Genomic DNA, 19,225 nt, shown 5'->3' with positions numbered 1-19,225 from the left:
CATATTTATTCAATAAATATTAAATATCAGGTATATGCCAGATGTTGTTCTAAGCACTGGTTTAAATGCTGAATGCAGGGGCGCCTGGGTGGCTCAGTGGGTTAAAGCCTCTGCCTTCGGCTCAGGTCATGATCCCAGGGTCCTGGGATCGAGCCCCGCATCGGGCTCTCTGCTCAGTGGGGAGCCTGCTTCCTCCCCTCTCTCTGCCTGCCTCTCTGCCTACTTGTGATTTCTGTCTGTCAAATGAATAAATAAATAATCTTTAAAAAAAAATAAATAAATGCTGAATGCAATTCCATTCCAAATGAAGAAACTATGACACCCCAGTTTAACAATGGAATAAAACACTCCATTTTGCCTAAAACTGATGAATGACAGGCAAAGTATTATAAATTTAATTACTGCCTATCCAAAAGTACCTCTAGTTTCAGGAGTGAAATAAACATTAATCTACTTTTTTCTGGGGCCACTTTCCCTGAATTTCCTTATTAGCACCTTTCCTTTTATCAAAAGCTAACACTCCACCTGAGAAGTACATTTCCTATACTCTCACCTTCAAGGAATAGGAAGGAACCTACAGGCATTGCCCTTCTCCTCTGTATATTTATTTTCTCCCTATCTAGAGATCATTCTGCCATAGATAAGTATCTTCTAGTAACTCCCATATTAAAAACAAAACAAAAACCTTTGCCCTCTGACCAAATGCAACTCAGTTTCCTTTCATAGTTTCAAAGCAACTGTTTTTGGAAAAGAGTTGCCTATAGATACCACAGCCTTCCCAAGCTTACCCTTCTCCCCCACCCACATCTCTCCTCAAGAAGGTGAGAAAGGAGATCTTGTCTGCTCACTATTTTATCCCCAGCACTGGAACAGCAGCTATTATCATATGCCAAATTCAGTAAATATTTGTTGTATGAATAAATCATGTAGAACCATACAATGATTTAGTGAATTATATAACATATACTTGCCAATTACTCATATATTTCTGAAAGATCAGTCACAGTATATGCTAAGTTTTACTTGCTCCAATATTAAATAACACTCCAATCACCACTTGAAAAAATTTGTAATGACCCATAATGCTAGGGTAAAAGTAATCTACAAATGTAATTCAATCCCTACCAAAACTGAAATCAGATATTTTGGTAACTTGGCAAAATAATTCTGAATTCCGTTCTAAAAGAATAAATAAATCACTAGGAAAATTTGACTAAGAATAATAATACAGGCAAAACTGTACTACCAGATATAAAAATTATGTTACAAAATAATAGTATTTAAATTGGATAAGGGAGCAGAAACAGAAGAGAGAGTTCAGAATTGACCTCATATATATCTAAGGATTTTGTAAACAAAAATGGTAACACTTTAAATCAAGGAGGGAAATTGTGGTTTTTCAATAAAAGGTCTTGAGACAACTGCCTCGCTACTTGCTAAATAAGTAACCCTTCCTTACTCCTCATACCAAATTCCAACCAAATTTATAATAGAAAATAAGGATTTAGAAAATAATTTTATAGCCTTGGAGTGAGAATGCCTTTTGAGTATATCAACAAAGCTAGCACCATAAAGAAAAATACAGACTCAAGTCCTTAAAAGTGAAAAAATATATATGGTAAAAACAAAACAAAATAAACTAGGAAACCCTGTCAGCGAGATTAAAAGGCAAACAAAACCCAGCAAACATTTCTGCGTCATATAAATGAAAACTGTTACAGAAGAGTGATGCTAAATCCACAGAAAGAAGAACAACCTGATAGCTAAATGGGCAAAGGAAATAAATAACTCACAAAAGAATAAATATAAATGGTCAGTAAACATGTGAAAAGATAGCCAGTATCATCGTAATCAAAAGAAAGCAAGTTAAGATACTAAATTTCTTTTAACTGTTATCCTAGCCAGCTAAAATAAAAATATTGACAATACAAGGGGATGGAAAACAGAATTCTTCCACACTTATAATGAGAGAATAAATGGACATAAAGTTTCTGGGAGTTAGTTTGGCATCTAATGTAAAATATCCATTAAGCAAATAACCAGACAATTAATACATAAAGGGTATCATTTGTGGAGTCATTTATAATTGAAAAAAAAGTCTATCAATGGGAGATTATTGAATATGTCATTATTGATCTGTGCAAAGAACTACTACAGAAACCTAATCATGTGAACCTACATTCCTGAAATGTAGAAAGATATTCACAATATGTCAAGTGGGAAAAGCAGATTACAAAATTATTCTACCTCCTAAATATTTCTCGAATCAATCCTCTTCTTTCATCTCCATCACTACTCCGGCACAAGCTAACATCCTCTCCTCTTTCCTGCCCCAACCTGCTTACTGTGGCATTTCCAAAGGCAGCTACGGGACAGTTTTACAATGCTAATACCTGCTTGTCTTACTGCTCACTGAAAAAGCGTCCTACCCCTTGGCCCATCCAGTTCCTGCCTCCTCCTCCAGCTCTCTTGCCTGTCTCCTGCTGGCTCCAACCTCCGTGGCCTTCTTTCAGTTCTCTATAACCCCTGGCCTACTCCAATCTTGGTCTCTTGCACTTGTTCTGGAACATTCTTGCCCACCCTACACCTCCCATCTCCACACTACGCCTGTTGATGCCCCTGCCTTTTCAGCATTCAGCACAGATGCCATCACCTCAGGAAAGGCTTCCCTTTCCATATACCGTGGGTCAGTGCTCCCTTTATACATTCCCATAGCTCTCTTACCTTTTTCTTGCTCACCTTATCACAGTTTGCAATTTTTTATTTGTAGAATAGATCGTTACTATCCATCTCCCTCCAAAGGCCAAGGACAAAGACCATGTCAATTTTCTTCATCATTGCATGTCACTGACATGTATTAAACACAATATGGAGACTGCCATATATCAGGCACTAAAATATATTACGAGTGAAGGAGAGGAGAGGAGAGAAGGAGGAGTCAGTACTGTTACTTGAAATTCAATAGAAAGAGCTAAAACCAAGACCTAAAGCTACTTCTTGATTATGATGATTAAAAATATATCTATCCATCACAGATTATGAGCCATGAAAGTAGTAAACAGACACCTCACCAAAGAAGATATACAGATGCCAAAGAAGTTTATGAAAAGATGTTCCATATCATGTTATCAGGGAAATAGAAATTAAAACAATTAGGTATCACCACTACATACCTATTAGAATGGCCCAAATTCATGATACTGACAACACCAAATGCTGATGAGATATGAAGCACTAGGAACTCTCATTCATTGCTGGCAAGAATGCAAAGTGGTAAAGTTACTTTGAAGGTCAATCTGGTTGGTTTCTTACAAAACTAAGTATACTGTTCTCATAGGATTTGGCAATTGCACTCTTGGTATTTACCTAAAAGAAGTTGGGTCTGCACAAAAACCTGCACACAGATGTTTACAGCAGCTTTATTCATAATGGTCAAAACTTGGAAGCAACCACAGTGGTCCTTCAGTAGGTGAACAGATAAACTGTGGTACTTCTAGACAATGGGATGCCATCCAGTGCTAAAAAGAAATGAGCTATCAAGTCATGAAAAGATATGAAGGAGAATTTAAATGCACGTTACCAAGTGAAATAAGCCAATCTAAAAAGGCTACACACTGTATGACTCCAACCAAATGACATTCTGGAAAAGGCTAAAACTATGGAGACAGTAAAAATATCAGTGTCAAGAGTTGGGGGAGGGAAGGATGAAGAGGCAGAGCACAGAGATTTTTAGAGCAGTGAAAATACTCTGTATGATACTAGAATTGTGGATACATGCCATTATTCATTTTGCATCCAACACCAAAAGTGAACAGTAAGTAAATGATGAACTTTGGATCACAGTGATGTGTCAATGTCGGTCCAGCACTTGTGACAGATGTACCTCTCTAGTGGAGGATGCTGATAATGGAGGGAAGCTGTGCATGTGTGGAGGCAGGGGTGATATGGGAACTCTCTACTTTGCACTCAATTTTGCTATCAACCTAAGACTGCCCTAAAAATAGTCTCTTAAAAAAGTGCTAAAGGCGGTGATTGGGGGGCGGCATCTGGTGGCTCAGTGGCGTAAGCCTCTGCCTTCAGCTCAGGTCATGATCTTAGGGTCTGGGATCGACCCCACAACAGGCTTTCTGCTCAGCAGGGAGCCTGCTTCCCCCCTCTCTCTGCCTGCCTCTCTGGCTACTTGTGATCTCTCTCTCTCTGTCAAATAAATAAATAAAATCTTTAAAAAAAAAAGTACTAAAGGGCTTTTTTTTCCCCTACTATTTGTCCTTCATAAATCAGAGCCTCAATGATGCATTTTCCGCTTATTGCTCCTCATTGCCACAAACAAAATGGCAAATTAATCTCTAGTGTCAGGATCACTGTCTGGGTCAAGTTTATAGTACTTCAGGAATTCTGATGCCAAGAAACAGACCCATCTGTAACCCAGAGCCATGATGTCCTAAGTGTTGTCAATAACAAAGCCAATTCTATTTTTCATTTGCATACAACAAATCAGAAATTCTATTTTAAATCAGTGATTCCAGATTTCCACTTCTCACTCCCTCTTGCCCTAAGATAGTTCCTAAGATAATTCCACTTTCTAGGGAAATTTCACTATAAATCCGAAGGATAAGACCAATTTCCTCTTCATCTTCTCTCTGCTCCTATGCTTTCCACATCATATGCCACAATATCCACCAAATCCACCTCTAACCACCTATGAAACTCAGGGCAGACATTTTGCTCCCATGGTTATCAAGTTCTAGTCCATGGATCCCAGCTCAACATTGTATTTTTAAAATTTTGGAATTGCACTGGTGATAATCAAATGTTCATCTGTCAGGGCAATAAAGAATCCAGGCCTAAGTGTAAAGCCCAGTCCATTTCTCCCAGTTAGGTCATTCTGATCTCACTTAGGAAGATGAAAGCTATTAAGAGAGCAGAAGACCACAGTGGTTCAAGGTAGTTAACGATTTTATTTTGAAAGGATTCAAGAAACTTACAGTGCATTTTGGCATCAAATACATGTGATATAAATTGTGTATAACTGTAGGCAGATTGGCACCTGTGGATAGTGGGTGGCTGAAGATTTACAGTCAATATTTAGTCAACAGCTCAGTCACTTTGCTCTCTATAGAAATGTCTATGACTTCTTCCAAACATTATTTTCCACTGTGTTTACAAGCTCATGTAATCTTTTTCCCGACCAGTTATATCAAAATAATTTTTTAAATGATATATTTCAAAGACATTTGACATGCTAGTAAATGGGTCCGCAAGTGTGTTTATATCCCTGGTGTAATTGAAGGAGCGGAATTATGGTAGGTAGACCCTCAGGAGGTCATTTGACATTTCTGGAAATGAGATTCTTTACCTATACAGTAAAAAACAAGCCAAATCAGCTGCAAGACTTCACTTCCCTTCTCAAATAAGCTTTTAATTTATGTAACAGTCTGCTTGTATCTTATGCATGGCGTTTATCAGATTCTACTTTTTAGGTATCTGAATTTTTCATACTCTACCCGCTCCTACCACCACCAACTCCGGGTCCCTGGAGCCAGGGATTTTGTTTCATTCTATCAGTATATTTCCTGCTATACTTAGTCAAGTGTCTCAAATGCTCAGATGCTCAGAATGGATATTGAATGAAAGGGAATGGTCAAAAGTGAGCAATTCCCCTGACACCCACTGTTCTGGGTTGAACTGTGCCCCCTCCGCAAAAAATTCCTACGTTGAAGTCCTAATCTCCGGTACCTCAGAATATGACTGTGTTTGGAACTAGAGTTGTTGCAGATAGAATCAGTTAAAATGAACAGGCTGGAGAGAGAGTCAATTATCATATGGTTTCACTTATTTGTGGAGCATAACAAATAGCATGGAGGACAAGGGGAGATGGAGAGGAGAAGGGAGTTGAGGGAAATTGGAAGGGGAGGTGAACCATGAGAGACTATGGACTCTGAAAAACGATCTGAGAATTTTGAAGGGGTGGGGGGTGGGAGGTTGGGGGCACCAGGTGGTGGGTATGGTAGAGGGCACGGATTGCATGGAGCACTGGGTGTGGTGCAAAAATAATGAATACTGTTATGCTGAAAAAATTTAAAAAAAATTAAAAAAAAAAATGAACAGGCTGGGCCCCAATCCAATATGGCTGGTATCCTTATAAAAAGGGGAAATTTGGACATAGACACAAACACAGAGAACAGCATGCAAAGATGAAAGCAGAGATCACCGTGATGTTTTTACAAGTCAAAAAACACGAAAGTTTGTTAGCAAACTACCAGAGGTTGGGAGAGGGGCATGAACAGATTTATCCCTCAGAGCCCCCAGAAGGAACCAACTTTGCCAGCACCGTGACCTTGAACTTCCAGCATACAGAACTACAAGACAATAAATGTCTGTTGTTTAAGCCACCCAGTTTATGGTTCTTTGTTATGTCCACCCTAGCAAAGGGTACTCGCACGGCATTACCAATAGCTTCCTCACTGGCGGTTACAAAAATGAACCCTTGGCACCTCCACAGGTGAACAGCCACAGCTGCTACTAGAAACCCAAGCCCTCTTGGCCAGTCTCACCAAATCCTCATCTCCACCGTCTGTACATCTGACCACTCCCTTACCCTGCCCTGTCGGGTATCTATCCCCCCTCCACTGGGCCTGGGAGACTTCCAGTATGCTTTCCCCTTCCACAGAATGCTCCTTCCACTTCCTTGCCTTAATGGAAACCTGTGCTCCCCCAAGAGGAGCCACTTTCTTAATTGGAAGCTGGTTTGTCATTTGAGCTTCTTCGAATTCCAAGCCAAGAGTTGAGTTGCCCGAAACTACTACTTCCTCTTCCCCTTGCAAACCTCCTGCTTCTGGAAGTTTCACACTGTGCCCACTGGCTCCATTAGCTGCTGTGTTACCTTACCATTCACTGAGACAGCAGAGCAGGGTAGTTAAGAATGGAGGTGCTGCAGCCAGACTGCCCTCATCAGAGAACCAGTGCTGACACTTGCTAGCAATGTCACTTGGACAAGTCTGTCATCTTCTGTGCGCCTCATTTTGCTCATCTATAAAATGGAGCAATGATAATATATAAAGCTCTTAGAACAGTGGTAAGCACCAAATAAGTATGAGCTACTATTATATCAGTTTATAGGTCTGAGTTGTCCTCTTTATCTCTAACTTACTGATTGTCTTCTTTCTTGGTGCCTTCCACATTCATGGGGATGACCCATCCCAACTTTGACTTTCAATTCCTTGATCTCCTTCCTTCCAGTGACTTTCTCCTTCACATTATCTGCGCCACTGATGACCCTGATCATGTTCCAGCCTCATCAACTTCAAAATGTGTACCACCTCGAACTTCTGAAATTAAAAACACCCCATTCTCTGATCACAACCTCCAATCTGTCTGCTTACTTGTGCAAGTGCTCTCACTATAAAAAATCTACCGCCTCCCATGGCAACCCAGAGATGCCATTCTCAGTATTCGTCAGTCTCCTCCGTCTTCGTTTGCCTCTACATTCTTCCTCTCCATGCTGGTACTCAAACAAGTGAATATTGCTAAAGAAAATTATAGAACCATTTAAACTGGTGCGGTGGGTTTTGGCACTTTGAAATATTTCCCTTCCTTCCACTAGTTATCCATACAACAGTAAGACTGTTCCTTTTAAATATGCTGATAGGCAAGACTCTGTTGACTCTCACACAACTTGATGCATGAGCAGCTGTCTCTGGCTGCTGGTTCCCAGTTCAACCCTAGTCATAATCATTAATTTCGATAATGGATGGCCATTTCAAGAAGCAAATGGGAACGCTCCAAGCCTAACCGCCACTCCCAAGTTCTTTCCTGAGACTACCGCTCCCCCCAAACAACCTCTTTATGTCTTTACTGCTAGATGTGGGATCTAGTTATGGGGATATTCTATGAAAAAGTGTTCATTTCTTTTCATAAAAGCAAAGCAAGACATTTTTTTCAGAAGAACAGGTACGTTTCCAATAGTCTTAGAAACTATCCATTCCCCTCTAAGACTGTGCACCAGCCCTGCAGTGAAGCCTGGTTCCCAACTCTCTCCCCAGGCAGAGTATTTCTACCCATGCCTGTGTGTGCGTGTGTGGGTGCATGCGTGCGTGCGTGCATGTGTGTGTGAGTACAGAGGTGCAGGCATCACTGGAAAATGAGGAGCACACACCACTGAGGGGGTATTCAATTCACTTTTACCTTGATGGCCATTTCTTAGACTAGAGAACAGTATTCTGACTTTAGCTGGCTCTGCTAAAAGAATAAGGATTAGTTCATTTAGAAAATTCACAGTCCAAGTGAGAAGCCATAAAATCATTTTCAGAACTCACCTTTTCTAGATATTCTTCTTAAAACCAGTAATTTAATTTACTAACATTTTTTTATTATTTTTAAACCTGAGTACTTTCCCCCATGCTTTCTTCTGAAGACCCCTTTTTATCTGCCCAGAGAGCTTAAAACTCCAGAAGGTTCTCTTGTGCTTTTTCAAGCTCTACCTCATGACAGACCATAGTTATTTCCAAAATCCACAGTGATTTCTGAGAGTTGACCTCCTCTCTGCTTGACAATTCTCCCACAGTTTACACATGTTGCCTCTGAGCAACTTGGCTTTAATTCTGGGGTTTGTAATTAACCTGCAGTGTGAATGTTTGCTGCAGGTGAATTTTTACCAAACCTAAGATGCCTCCATGTGAAGCAAATAAGAGCCTAACTCCACAAACTCAGATGTTCAAAAGATCAGATCTAATTTTCCATTATTCCACTTCTGTTCTGAATCTCCATTCTGTACGGGTGGCTGGGAGTTCATCTCTGGCATTCAGCAAACCTCCTTCTGGGATCAGCCTAACTTTCTGGGGAGAAGGGAGAGTTTTCATGGTAGCAAGACATTGGTGACAGCATTTCCCATTCACCTAAACAAAGTCTCCCGAGACATCCCTGGTGGCTGTCTGCATAATTCCTTCAATCCCCGCTGATCTCTCCACTATCTGTGCTCCTGAAGACTGGGGAACTGTTTTAGCTTTGGTGCCATGCTGGGACACCAGAGCCTCTCTGATGCTACTCATGACCCCATACTTTGATTACTCTGATTGAGAAATGGACTGTTCCTTCCATGGGCATCAACCCAGGACACAGGAACAGATCACCCCAATCTCAGCATCTCTGAATTTCTTGGTGGTTGGCCAAACCTCTAAGACTTTCCACAGGACTCACCTAAACTCTTGTCCTCCTTACTTCTTCTCTTTCCCTCCATATACTTCCCCATCTCCATCCAAACTTTCCATATTCCAAGAAATATTTTTCTCATCTAAGCAAATAGTTTTCTCTGTCTCATATAGTTTCTTCCAGGCATTTTGTCTCAAACCTTATTCTGACTCACTCTCCCCCTCAGGCAACAAGGGCCCCCCTGGCTGCTCTAGCACCCAGCCCTTGTTGAGTTCCTTGAACACTTGACCTTTCCTTGGCCCAAATACTCTCTCAACCCTCCACTTGGCTGCCTCCTTCTCACCCTTCCAGCCTCAGTTTATCCCCTATTCAGTGAAACCTCCCCTAATCACACTAAGCTGCTACCCTTTATTCTCTATTACCACTGTCCCCGCAGACCTATCACAACTCGTTAATTTTTGTTTCTCTTTTGTTTACCTGTTTGTTGTCTGTGCCCCCTCTGGACTGTAAGTTCCAGGAGAGAAGAGATTTGGGGTTAGGAGCATATGCATGGGCTTTGGAGCCAGCCTGCCTCAGTCCTAATCTCAGCTCTGTGCTTATTAGCTGTGTGACCTTGGACAAGTCATTCAACCTATGACTCAGTTTCCTCTTTTGTAAAATGAGGGACACTTGCCTTATAAAGTTGTTATGACAATTAAATGAGTCAATACTGGGCACACAGAAAGTGCTATAAAATATTTATTAGAACAAATACCTAACACTTGGCATAATGCCTAAGTCATATGAGATGCCCAAAACATGTCTACTGAATGTAGGAATAAAAGGGGGGAGAAATGAATGAATGAATACCACAGGGCCAAACATACCATCTGTAATTCACATGCTCTACTAGCTGAACCACAGGGTAAGAAGACCAAGGTCATTTGCTTGAATCCTAAAAAGGGAAGCAAAGTTTATTGTTCCCCAGCAACTGAGTACATTTCTAAACCTGTGTAGTTGTCCAGCAACTGAATAATGCTGTCTTCAGCTAGAATGAGTAACAAAGTCTGAATGGGTCAATGTTTGCTTGTCACAGTTAGCATAAAAATCATACCCAGGACATGTCCTATTCACTGTAGCCTCACATAAATGCTAGCTCTTATGTTTAATCACCCTATGAAAATATCATTTTACAGACAATAATCCTAGAAGCTGAAAAGAGTAACAGCAATTTAATTCTGGTCTCCTTAGGATTACTTACATATGTATAAAGTTAATATATCTAGAGGTGCATATTTAACTCTATATATGGCTATGTAATCAAAATCTGAGTCAAGTATTTGACTCAAAGAACAGTCCATGCAAGATTGGAAAACCTTCTGCTGATTCATGTGTTGACATTTTTTTTCAATGTCCAAAACAAAACAAAAAAGGAAAGGAAAAGCAGAAATATATCAGAAGATACAGAAATGATCCTTAAAGAGGAGTCCTTACTATGCATTTAAGATTATCCACCACATCCAGCATGTGTGAATGTTCCTCTTTGATTTGCTTTGTGGGCTTATAGACTCTTACACATGGATTTTTCTCTTTCTTTTGCTTTCCCGCTGTCCATTTCAGGTCACTAGAAAGGAATCACTGGCATGAGAGTGGGTCTAGCACTGCCTAGTTGGAAAGAGAATTCTCATATTAGAAAGTAGAAATGAGTTAGAAGGCTAAGCTTCCTATGACACGATCCAGTCTACGTATGTTCTGGGAAGCTAGCACTCAACATCCAAGAACAGGACAGTCCCCTTGACTCTCTAACAGAAAAATTACTATTTCCCCAGACCCAATCCATTATCAGTTCTTGAGAGCAGAGCTGTTATGGATAAAGGAGAGCCCATTAATCTGTTTGTTTATACAGTATGCTTGAAATGTAGTCACGCATGCAACTTTTATCCATACAACTAATGAAATAAAGACATAAGATAGACACATTTCATTAAGACCTACCTGTCAGATTCTGACCCTAGAAACATTCAGTATTCACTGCTAATTCACGTTGAGTCCCCAGCTGTATTCACAGAGCACTGGTAGTGGTATGAAACTCTACTGAGTGGAACATCTGAGACGTTTTCTGTGATTCATGTGCCTAACAGCAAAATGTTCTATATTCTACCACTAATTCCAAGATGTACTCAAGTAGCCTAACTTATCATACTTATCTCTCTTTTCTGCTTTCCTTGGGTCTCATGCCCCAATTTTAAAATCTCTATGGCTATAAGTCCACATATAGAAACGCCTTCTCCCTGTTACACTTGATTTTGTGTCAATACCATGATTCATTTTATACAAGCAGCTCAATCTAGCATTTCCTCTCCAGCCTAAAATCTCATCGTGTTTTGTTCAGCTCACTGGATCACAAATATATTGGCATATCATTTTCTCCACTGGAAAACATACTTACTATCATTTTTTTTTTTTTCATGGAAATCAGGCTTTACCCTTTGCACGCTATTCCTCATCTCCCCTACCAACAGCTCTCTCCATTCCTTCCTAAATTGCTCACCATTCCAATAAAGTGATATACTGGAATGGAAAAAACTTGGTTTTAGTCTCAGGGATCAATTTATGATAATCTTAAATAAGCCTCTTTCTAATTGATGAGTCTATTGCAAATTGCATACTTCAGTTTACTCTGTAAGGAATACAATTAAACTAAGGCAAAGCTGGTTATGACTCATGTACAATGAAATGAAAACAGTATCATCATTAAACACCAAATAAAGCCATTGATTCCGTGTATTATTCTGTCAGTTTTAATTGAATTGCATTTTCCCCCTTTCAGTTCTTAATTATGCAGTTCATGCTGAATCTTTATTTTTATGCACAGAATGGGATAATGTTCTCTTCCTCCTTACCTTAGTGTCTAAAAATATAAGCCTATTGAGAACAGAATAGTCTTTTGGTCTTAATTAAAGCAAAACACCTGCTTTTATCCTGGGAGCTGAATGTGTTGCTGTACTGTGAGACTGTTACCAAGTGAGGGGACAAAGGGCTGCTTCCTGTTGCATGTCCCTCTCCCCGACCTGTGGTCTCAACCTCTTTCTAAATTGTATCGTAAGAGGGAAACTGTGACATCATACTGCCCAGCAGAGAAGATCCAGGACCTCTCCAGCCTGCTAATGAGCATTAACTCTGTCTAGACTGCCAGGTCATGATGGTACCAAGTGAAGTAGATACTGTTTAACATGGGGGTAGATACAGTTAGCAAGATAATAATCTAAAAATTCACTCTTCTCCTTAGTTAGCTTGTGGAAGATTTCAAGGCAAGAGCTGGACTCTCTTCTCTGATACGTACCACATAACTGAGGTTACATGCAAGTAAAAATGAACAAAGGAAGATGGTGTAAGTGGAGAACCTAGATGTGAAGGATATCCTGCTACTCTGATGTAATGCCTGTAATTCAGAAGAGGCAAAAGGAAGACAACCTTTACTCCTCTCTCTTCCCTTGAGGATGATGGCTATTTCTTAAGTGCTTCTGCCAGATTCAGGGATACATACACATCACTCGGATATCAACACACTTTTACTTCTAAGGTTCAATTCACCAGGGCCAGATGCTCTTGTCTAGAAGTGTCCAATGATAATGAGTAATGAGCAAGTTTTTAATCTTAGAGCATAAAGACAAAGGCAAAATTATGCATTTTCAGCTAGGACAGTATCCCAACAGAAACATAGTTTGGTGAATAAATCTTGGAATTGATAATCTAGGGATGACCTAAGGTCAGTCTTGAATGTTCCAGTGACTTTCTATTATGAACTGAGTAAATAAAGACTGAATAGTTATTATCATAGCTTGGAAACCCAGATGACCAGGGCCTGAGTCATGGGAAGAGGAAGTGGCTGCCATTCAGATGTATCCCCAGAGTTGAGGGACTGTCCTTCTTGGGTTGAGAATATCTGATGGATGGTGAGGAGCTGGCTCTCCCTGGAATTTCTCCTAGCTCTGGCATATCAGACTCTGCCACCCGTGCAGCTGCATCTCCAGTATTCATGTGAACAGAGAAAGCTGTCTTGGAATGAGAAGAGGCACTAATCATTCTTGTACTCATTTTACCCATGTTGAAACTCATCTGCCAATATTTCCCTGTACGATGCATTGCTAAGCATTCTAATAAGCTTATTCCAATTCCATCCTTTCTATTCCCAACTTACCCTTTGATAGAAGAGAGGAGAGAAAAGAAATGCCTAAGAAATGAGAAGGGGGAGTAGAGTAGGCTGTGGGAACTAAAACGTATCAAGCTCCTTTCATGTCATAGGCACTGTTTTGTTTTGTTTTGTTTACATCAGTTACCAGTATTGGGTTTTTGTTTTTGTTTTTTTACATCACTGGCAGTTTTTTGTTTTTAGTTTTTTTTTTTTTTAGTATCAGTTTATGTGTAGGATTAACAGGGAAACAAGATCATGTTGCTTTGGTACCAGTACCAAAGGGTTAAATGTAAAATGTGGGCCATGGGTCTCCACATTTTATAATATTCTTGACTCAGATTTTACGGTAGTAGGTAGTTGGTAAGTCTATGAATAATGTTGATTTTCTATGTTCTTTGTTTCTAATGTTGCAAACTAATGCTTATGTCATAGTATCATCTATTTCAAATCAATTTCCTGAAAGTGCCTTTTATAACTATATTATTTATATTAATAAATTAAAACACAGTATATTTGGGCAATGTTATTTTTCCTGTTCCACACAAATATGCAGAGATCTAAAAAGATTATGCAGGAGATAAAACTGTTGTTTACAGAGACTCTCCTTCAGAAGGTTTTATGAAATTATTCTCCCACTATTAAAAATGAGAAACCGCAAAACAAGGAGATTATAACAAATCCTTGGAAGAAATTCACATGAAGACTGCCTGCCAAAATTTTAATTAAGGAGACTAGGTTGGCTTATCAAATATAATTGAGAGAATATTGACCAAACATTGGTTTGTCTAAAAGGCAATTGATGGAACATGAGGTTCTAGACACAGCCTCTCCCGGTTCCCCCTCGATGTCCTTTGGAAAGGAACATTCTCCTTTACTTGGCCTTCCAAGAGCTGAAACAGTTAAATCAAAATGCCCCACTGGATCTGACAGCTAGGTTCTTTGGAAGTATAAAGCCTTTGGATGCTGAAGGAACTTTTTGAAGGTAGACAACAAAGGGATCTCCAGGCCTTTGCAGATCCAGGAGAATGCCCATGCTAGAGAAGGGTTCATGCCCCAACCTGCCTATACCTTGGGCCCCAACAAATTCTCTGATTAGATTTGCTGAACTACTTCTAAATGCGGACGACATAGATTTACCCTGCCAGCACACAGAAATAACTTCCTGAGATTAAAAAATGACATATATTCAAGAAAAAAATGGAAATCAACTGACAAAAATACCCCATGAAATACATCCCTTGATTCCTTAATGTCATCCTCTTTAAGAGCCAGATTTTCTCACCGCCTAAACTACTCCCTGATTGTAAATTAAACACCATGTGGATAACTTGCTTGACAGTATTCTAGTGATCTCAGGTTAATGTTTAACTATTAACAGAAAATAGGATTGCAGGTACTATGGCCTGGGAAGAGTACCATTAGGGTACCATTTAGCAAATTCTGTTTAAGACTTACAATAAAGAAGTAACTTAACTGCTGGAGGAATTTGAGCCAGTGAAGAAATTGATGTGAAAAGAATCTATCCCCTGGGCTGGGGTATTTTATGTTTCAATATTGAAACTTGAACATTTTTTGCATCAGAAAAGTTATTCTTAGTTGTTGGCAGAGTAAATCCATGTTATCCTGCATTCTGAAGCAGTTCAGCTGAATCTAATTAGAACATCTGCAGATTTATGCAGCTTTCTGTATATTAAAGTCCCTAACCCTTGTGAAATAAATATTTCTCCTCAATCCTTTATTTTTACCCATCTGAGTGTTAATCAGACTAATATGGTATAAATTTTAACAACCACTTTTATGATTCTAGGATGAATGGTGCACTACAAGTCTAAAATATCAAGACCTTATAAATAGTGTCAGTGTGCACTGGATTTCAATGCCTTCCTACTGGCCATCAATTTTGGCTTAGAGAAAGGGAAACAATTATGAACTCAGTCGTTGCTTCTTGTGATTAGTTTTTCAGAGATTTTCAAGGTGATCCATACATTCCTAGAATATTAAGGAAAACCGCTTTGATTTCAGTGTCTCTTGATAAAAAAAATTCATTGACTCATGTAGACAAGTAAACCAAAAAAGGTCAATTTGTTTTTGCAACTTAGATAAATTACTCAGATGCATATTGAAAATGACTGTTTTGCTAGAGTTAACTTTAAGATACTTCAACCCTCTTGGTATGCAAGTCCGCCATCTTCCTTGAGTAACACACCTAGATACTATACTTCTCGTTGGGACTTTGTGTTTGTTTTTTTTTTAATCTTAACCAACCTTCTATATCAGAGCAGCCTCACCTCCAGCAAATGAGTAATTTCCTCCTTAGATGTATAACACCTCAAGGTGTTACCAATTAGTCTGAAATTAAAATTAGTCTGAATTTTACAGCTGAGAAGCAGCACAGTAAAAAAGGCTTAATCCTCAAGCCAGCTAGCCCTGTTGAAATTCCAGCTTTATCGCTGACTAGGTTTGAACAGCTGGGCAGCAATCAAACCATCCTGAAGCTTAAATTCTTCCTGGGTAAAATGGAGATAATATTTAACTTGGTAATAACTATAAGAATTAATTGAAAAGATGCATGTAACTAGGACATACTCAATAAGTAAGAGCCAAAATAGAGACATGGGGGCCTAAAAAGAGAAGCATGCAAAAAGAGGTCCTTTTTCTTGGCAATTAAAAAGAATGTAATATTTAATTTTTTTAAGGCATTATCACTCCCCCAAAGATTGTTATAAACAAGCCCCATCAACTTCTAGTCAAGCAACACTTTAAAGCAATGACTCTCAAAATACAGGGCCTGGGCCAGCAACAGCAGCACTTGAAAAATTGTTAGAAATGCAAATTCTTGGGCCCCATTCCAGGCCTACCAAATGAGAAACCTGAAGGGCGGAGCCCAGCAACCAGTGTTTAAAAAGCCTTCCAATGCGTGCTCAGGTTTGAGAAACACTATTTTAAGCCTTCCTTCAAATGTCAGCATAACCCCTAAGGCTTCCTCTATGAGGATGTGAAGATTCCTAGTAGACTTGCTAAAGGATCTGAATCCCCACTTCCTCCCTCTTGGCATTCCTCTCCTGCTCTTTATTCAGGACTAATTGATGTTCACACTGGCCAATTAGTCAATGTTACAATTCAAATAGCCCCAGCTGGAGCCAAAATTAACATGAAAGCTTTCCTAAAATATTTGAGTGGGTTTTTTTTTTTTAAACATTGGAGATTTTCCTATTTGAAAAACAAGAATTTGGGCCTATTTTTATTCAAGTACGAAGGTGTGTTCATGTGCTCCTTCCTCTATATAATCATGTTATGTGCTCATCAAATACAAACACTGCTAAAACTAGTCTGTTAAGTTCTCTTACAAGTTGAAAAGAAATACCATAAAAGCAGATGTCCATCTTCATTGTATAACCACCCTCATCTGCTGATATTCATTCTGTCCCACTAATAGTCATAGTGGAATAGTAGTTACCAGGCTCCGTTATCTAGGTAGGTACAGGGGATTCAGCTGTGAATAACAGGACTGGTTGCGGATAGAGGAGAATCTCCTCCTCCTGGAGCTTGTACTCTAGTGAAGGGAAGAACACTACAAAACAGTCAACAAATCAATACATACAGTAATTACGGATTGTGTTAAGTACTCTTTAAGATCCACACAGGACAATGTGATGGTCTGTGTAAGGAGTGGCTTCCTTAGGGTAGTCAAAAAGGGCCTCGTTAGGGACATGTTATAGGAGCTCAGTCAAGAAAAAGAGGTAGAGGGGGGTGGAGGATTTCAGGCAGAAAACAGAGCAAGTAACAGCTTGGGATTTTTCAAGAAATGAAAGAAAGCCACAGTGAGTTAATGGAGAAGAGTGTTGGGAAAATAGAATTAAAAACAAAATCTTCTCCCAATCCAGGAAACCTCTCTACAAATGTAGATAAGAAAGAAAACAATTTTATTATTGAATAAGCATTAAGCCAGAATGTGACACTCATCACAAGCAATCCACTAAGTGATTCCAGAGACTGAAAGCCATCTAACCCCTTTACGTGGCCAAGTGGATACATCCCATTACATACATATTCTTAGGATAAACAACTAGTCAAGTAAGAAGCCTTGACAGCACCATTTGTCATACAGTTGCTCCTAAATTTACTTAGTAGTGGGGTGACCATCTGTGTTAGCTAATTGGCTTTATTCAAAGGAAAAATAAACTTCTCTTTATGACAAGTAGTTTCGTAACTTGGAATGAGGCACCCGCTGCAGTTAGGTTCCATCCTCCCACAGAAACTGGGAGGTAGGTAGGGGCTCTATCTTCCTTAATGAGGACATTTCAAAGAGATGCTTCCCAGGGCCTTGAGAAACGCGGTCCTGGGTCCTAAAGCTCGCAAGAGTTTATTTTAGCTCTTACAAAGATTTACATACATTTCAAACAGACAGTGAAAGAACTTACAAGTTTTTTAAAGTAAGCGTTCTAAGATTAGGGAAGGGAAGGAAGTCTCTTCCCTTATTTTCAACACTGAGAAATAAGCCCCTCATTTTTCATTTGTTTTCACCATTCCATGAGGCATGAATTAAAGTACACAGGGACTAGATTATGCAGGTTCTGAAAACAGTGTGTATTTCATCTCGGAGAGATAGAATCCCACTGAAGGTTTGGGACAAGACCTAATATCTCTCACAAGACATTTAACCCCTCTGACATGATGTCCTGTGAAGAACACAGCATGACTTTGGTGATGATTCTCACCAAAAAATGCATAACCTCAATGTAATTGCAGAGAACAACAGACAAACCTAAACTGAGGAACATCCTCCCAAAGAACTGACAAGTACTTTTTCAAAATGTCAAGGTCATAAAAGACAAAGACTGAGAACCCATCATAAATTGCAGGAGGCTAAAGAGATAGGAAAATGAACTATAATGTGAGGTTTGTTAGCTTAGTTAATAGTATTGTATCAGTGTTAATCTGGTTTTCCAGGCTGGATAAAGGATATAGAGGAATGCTCTGCACTATTTTTGTACCTTTCTATAGGTCTACAATTATTTCAAAATTAACATTTAGAAAAATTTAATAGATCATTTAAACTACTGAAAAATTGACTGGGAGGAGGAGTGCTGGGGACAGAAGTGCTGCGGCCAGTTAGAATGCTAATGAAAGAAAGTCCAGGTAAGAGATCATAGTTTGGAGATGATGTCAACAAAGAAGGAGAAAATTAGGAATGAAGATGTATTTTTAAGACAAAATTGACAGTATTTGGAGATCTACTCAGTGTTAGAAGTGAAGGACAGGGCTTATTTGTAGGAGTCTGGTGTAAGTAACTATGTGGAGTATGTCATTTGCTCAGATAAAACTAAGGGAGAGGGGCGCCTGGGTGGCTCAGTGGGTTAAAGCCTCTGCCTTCGGCTCAGGTCATGATCTCAGGGTCCTGGGATCAAGCCCCACGTTAGGCTCTCTGCTCAGCAGGGAACCTGCTTCCCCCCCCCCCTCTCCCTGCCTCTCTGCCTACTTGTGATCTCTCTGTCAAATGAATAAATAAAATCTTTAAAAAAATAAAATAAAATAAGGGAGGCCCAGGGTTCTGGCAAGATGATCTGTGGTTCCAACCTCTCCTCAAGAGGTCATCTCATAAATCCAGCTCCCTCTGAACAAGGAGAGGGCACTGATCAATGTTATAATAACCAATATATGATTCTAATATTACTACTCATACAGGTAGCTACAGATACTTCCAACCCTAGTTTAGACCCATGGACACAGCACAACCTGCACATGTAAGACTTGTTTCTTACTAATAATTTGGTTTTAGATTTGCTTCCTTTCCCTCCACTACCCCTCCAACCCCTTAGATAGCAATCTAGTAAGAAAAGAGAGGTAACCAAAGTGAAGTGAAGTGAAGTGAAGCCTTCTTCCTCTTAACTTAGCCAACTGTGG

General features: G+C 39.6%; 1 protein-coding gene across 2 annotated transcripts in view; it reads left to right on the top strand.

Moving 5' to 3' along the window:
• Positions 1 to 19,225, top strand: part of CDH20 (cadherin 20) — a 207,108-nt gene that overhangs the window by 55,859 nt on the left and 132,024 nt on the right. The window lies entirely within an intron of this gene.

The sequence above is a fragment of the Lutra lutra genome, chromosome 12 (genome assembly GCF_902655055.1).
Source record: "Lutra lutra chromosome 12, mLutLut1.2, whole genome shotgun sequence".
In the NCBI taxonomy this organism is placed as follows: Eukaryota; Metazoa; Chordata; class Mammalia; order Carnivora; family Mustelidae; genus Lutra; species Lutra lutra.
The sequence above is the reverse complement of the archived record's forward strand: the minus strand, read 5'-3'. Positions and strand labels throughout refer to the sequence as shown.